The following is a 4,689-nucleotide window of genomic DNA, read 5'->3' as shown; positions in this document are numbered from 1 at the left end:
TATCTATCTATCTATCTATCTATCTATCTATCTATCTATCTATCTATCTATCTATCTATCTATCTATCTATCTATCTATCTATCTATCTATCTATCGAAACACCAGCTGGCAGAATAATATGATCAACTGCTTTAATATCTAACCTACAGTATCATCCGTTTCAGATGTTATATCTTTGTCTACATCACTGGCCATCATCATGATGACGTGATCGCATAGTGTTTGGGTTTATTTCTTGGTGACTTTGAAAAAAACAAACTCTCTGGACTGTAACTTAATTCTCATGATAAATCCTTCAGCAAGATGAGGGTAACTGAATGTGGCTGATGTTTATCCAGTAGTTGTTCACATAGTAAGTGTTGATAAACGCTGCAGTCTCAAAACAAGGAATTCTGGTCTCTGATCTCCAAGAATTGTTGTTTATGGCCCCCTGTTGGATAGCAAGAAAACGAGGACTGCTCATATCTAATACTTGTTATTTGTAGATGGGTTTAGTGATTTTGTGTTGATAGTAACATATATGTGTGTGTCTCTCTCTATATAGACACACACACATATATATATATTTTCTTATCAAAAACAACTTTATTCCTCCACTCAGCTGACAGAAATCAGTTATCTGATTCTCATCTAAAAGGCACATTTCATGGAACTAAGTGGGAGGTACTGAAGATCATCTGAAAGCATCCTTATTCAGCAACTTGAACAAAATGCTTTATATTCTTTGTCTTATATTTTATGTTTAACCATATATATCAAAGATAGAACTTATTTTACATTTCAGATAAAAGGTCATAAATAAAAGGCTTTATCAGTAACATCGAATACAGAAATAAATGGAAACTTGCATTAAACAGCTACATTTAACCTACACAACACTATCGCAGGTTTTGTTTCTCAGTAAAATTGTAAGGGGTGTGGCCTGTAATGCCCGCTGGCAGTGCTGGGGTTTGGATGCACATATCGCGGCTTTGCAAGTACTTGCCTGACTTGGATGCAGTTCGAGCTTCAAAGTGGACTTAAAACGCGCATCTCGCAGGAGCTCCAGTGCACACACGCGCACTAGAAAAGTCAGAGTGGCTAACTTAATCGGAATATAGTATATATGTATATATACAGTGTTACTGTATACTTTTTTTTATGTAAATCCTTTTTGTCGGAGGCATGGAATTTTAATCCTCTGCACATTTTCTGCCGTGTGCGTAAATCGGCCTTAAAGGCAGTTGCATCGCATTTAACGGATCATAAAAATCATGTCTTTTTAAATGATGACAGAAAAGTTGCATGGGGGTCTCATGGAGGAGGAGTTTTTTGTGACCAAACCACTAACAGATTTTCGCTTATAAAAAAGGAAACGGAGACCCGAGCGTTCATAACCAGTATTTTCGTGGGCTCCGGTGTGCAGGTGAGTCTGTTTGTTTTTCAACGTTTTGTACTTGCCGATGTCGTAGGATTACACACACATACAGAGAGACACACGTGTGGGTATACACACCTGTATATATCACACATTAGTGTTGTATAGGTTCATTTATATGCCAGCATTTAATTTAACAAACGTTTCGAAGTTGTAGAACTTAAGAGGTTTTTTTTTTATTTCAAACTATTGTGAATGCCAGTGTAGATGTATTATAGTTTAAATATAATACATCTTATCTCAGTGGCACATGGAATAGAGGGAATGCCGCCTATCTTGGCACATCAGTATGGACTGAGATGATGAGACTTTTATATAAAGACTAAAATTTACCCCGGAGTATAATGAAGGTTATTTTTTTTTTTTTCACGCTATTTTTACATTGCACAAATGTATTAATCTGTATATCTACTTATGGATTTGACAGCTGAGCACCACTCTAGCTGAAGAACAGCAAATAGCTTTTAACTAGAATGTGTGGTGCTCCAGAGAGAAAGTAAGTGTGTAAAGCTTATTTATAAATCTGCTTTTACAGACATGCAGCCACAAAGTGCTGGACAGCAAAATAAATAAAAGCTAGCATTAATCACAGTAATATATAACAGAAAAGCTGAACCGTGCCCAAATGAGCTGTGCAGAATCAAACCTTCAGACTGCTGGAACTGTGCAGTCTTGAGTCCTACATGAAAACTTCAAAAAAAAAAAAAAAAAAAAGAGAGACAGTTTGCTTGTGCTTACATTGTGGGAAGATGCCAGAGATACTTTTGAGTGCTCTGCTCTAAGAGTTGAGTGTGTTACACCTGCTGCATATTTGACTTCTCACTCCCTTTACTCCTTAAGCCACAGAGGAAGTGATTACCAAAATAGCTGAGGCTTCTGTGGGTGCTGCTGGTGCAGCCAGGTGTTATGCCATACTATAGAATGAGTACAGGTTACTTATTATTCATACATTCAAACCTAATCAAAACCTAATCAGTGTATATGTGATTGTGAGTCTGGTTCTGTTTCTCTTTAGAGCCTCAGCTTCAGTAAACACTTATTTTCCCCTTTGTGTTGCAAATTTGATAATGTGAATGTATAGCCAAGCTCAGGTCTTGGCTATAGATGTCAGGGATTTTACAAATATCAAAATAAATTTTAGAACGAATATGAAGTATGACTGCTTGAACTCGCCCACAAATTGCCGTTGCACTGTTTCCTGCATTCATGAGCGACCACATTTTGGGGGCGTAAGTAAATAAATAGTCCAGAATTCACCACTAATTGCTTTTTTTATTGTCTGTGTGGCAGATGCTGTGTTAAAATTATGTAATTTTGAAATCGAAGGTTTTCAGATTACTGTAAATTAGTAGTAAATGGTAAAATGTGCCTCTAACATTTTTTCCTATTTTCATGAAGGGAAAAAGCTGATTAAATAAAATCTGTAATCGCTGCCTCTTTAGTTTATCGCCTTCTATGTTTTAGATTTACAATTCCGCTATCGCCGTTGTTCTATAACCCTTTCAGCAAGTCTCTGTGTAATTGAGGAATTCTGGCACACATTTTACCTACAGATGATCATTGTTCAGCTCTGAGGTTGAGTTACAGGCACTTGCAACTCTGAGCTCAGAGTTGTGGCACCTTCTCGAGTTCAATAAATTCCCAGTGTGAGAGCTTCCTTTCAGTATTTGAATAATTGATAGATCAAACTTAGGAGGCAATTTAATCTCCTGACTATTTGATGAGCTGGGCTTAGTTTCATTGTGCTCATTTGATTGTGGCTATTGTTGGGTAAAGACAGACTGTTAAATGGACGAGGAAGCAGCTTCAGAGAACTATTAAAGCTGAAGTGCCAGACTTTCCTAGAGAAATGACTGATTGTGATGTGGCATGTTAAAAGTGGCAGCAAAGACCTTTTCCTGATTGATGTGCTCTGTAGCCCAGTGTTTCCTCTTATCTCTGCAGCATGTGAGAGCACATATGGAGTGGGATGAGTTAGGCTTTTGACAGTTGTGGGAGTGCTGGGTGAAAGAGTCTCTGGCACATGTCTTGAGTTGATCCAGTCTTAGCATGTCCTCCAGTCACCACTCTCAAACCCAACAAACAGGTGTTGTGGAAGACTGGCTGCAAGCCACAATTTTGGCTCTTTCCTGGAAATAATGCTTTAGCTGAGATGTGTCAATGAGATAGTGAGTCTTTAAGAATGAAGAATTAAATAAACTTAGGGAGACTTTCAACATTTTCCCCATTTAGGAAACCCATGTCTCGTGCCCAGATCAACAAGTTGCAGATTCCGTGGCACAAATGTTTGGTGGACCCTAACCAGCTTGTTTTGATGACCAGTTTTGCGTTTTTTTCTTTCTTCAGTAATGAGGTTTATCATGCAGGAGTGTGGACATACATGTACACTTAATAGTACTGTACTTACTGTACTTTAAGTAACCATCAAAATACATTTCTTTGAAGTACCTTGAGTTAAACGAAAAATGAAGCAGTCAGAGCTTTTTTTGTGTTTTTTAAAACAATAATATTGTATTTAATGTACGTTTTCGCGAACAAAACTGCTACTATCTTCTTTATCTCTCATTCTCTCTCTCCCTGTCTGTCTGTCTGTTTTCCTGTCTGTCTGTTATCTCCCCCTCCTTTCGGTGACTCTCGCCACAGCCCCGCTCCTGGATGAGTATTGAAAAAAATAATGAATTAGTCTAAGCTTTTCTCAGGAAAAGCACTTTTGGGATGCATTAATTTAGAAAGGGAATAAACTTTTTGGTTTCCATGTTAAAAAACCCAAAATAGAACTGTTTACTGGTTATTTGGATATTTTGTTGTTAGGTTCAGCTAGGCCTCCACGGGTGATGGCAGCCTGCCCCCTTCAACCAAAGTTTTATTATGAGCTACACTGCTACGACTAATTTCCAGCTTGCAGGACATCTTACTGAATGTCTCAACAACTTTAAAGTTAACTGCAGTGTTTTCATGTTGAATTGCCTGAACAAAAATTGAATTTTTAAATTTTTTTTGCTTTGATGTCCATTTCATTTAGTTTGGAAGTGCTGTATCCACTAGCTAGCTGAGTTTGGGAGAGTCTGCTAGCCTTAAAGGATAGGGGAGAAAGATGCAGATAAAATCTACGGACATCTACCAATTATCATTTTCTTAAATCAGAATCAGAATCAGAATACTTTATTGATCCCTGGGGGAAATTATTTTTTGTTACAGTGCTCCATTATAAACCAACATTAACAAGACAGACAATACGCTAACTAAGAATAGTACAATATATACATATATA

General features: G+C 37.4%; 1 protein-coding gene across 1 annotated transcript in view; it reads left to right on the top strand.

The window, feature by feature from the left end:
* Window positions 1-953: 953 nt before the first annotated feature.
* Window positions 954-4,689, top strand: part of rspo1 (R-spondin 1) — an 18,778-nt gene continuing 15,042 nt past the window's right edge. The window contains exon 1 of the mRNA XM_005925555.3: window positions 954-1,406. The gene's annotated coding sequence lies outside the window, so the exon portion shown is untranslated. The remainder of the gene's footprint in view (window positions 1,407-4,689) is intronic.

This window comes from Haplochromis burtoni, unplaced genomic scaffold (assembly GCF_018398535.1).
Source record: "Haplochromis burtoni strain Fernald_Lab_line unplaced genomic scaffold, NCSU_Asbu1 Contig_84, whole genome shotgun sequence".
In the NCBI taxonomy this organism is placed as follows: domain Eukaryota; kingdom Metazoa; phylum Chordata; class Actinopteri; order Cichliformes; family Cichlidae; genus Haplochromis; species Haplochromis burtoni.
The sequence above is the reverse complement of the archived record's forward strand: the minus strand, read 5'-3'. Positions and strand labels throughout refer to the sequence as shown.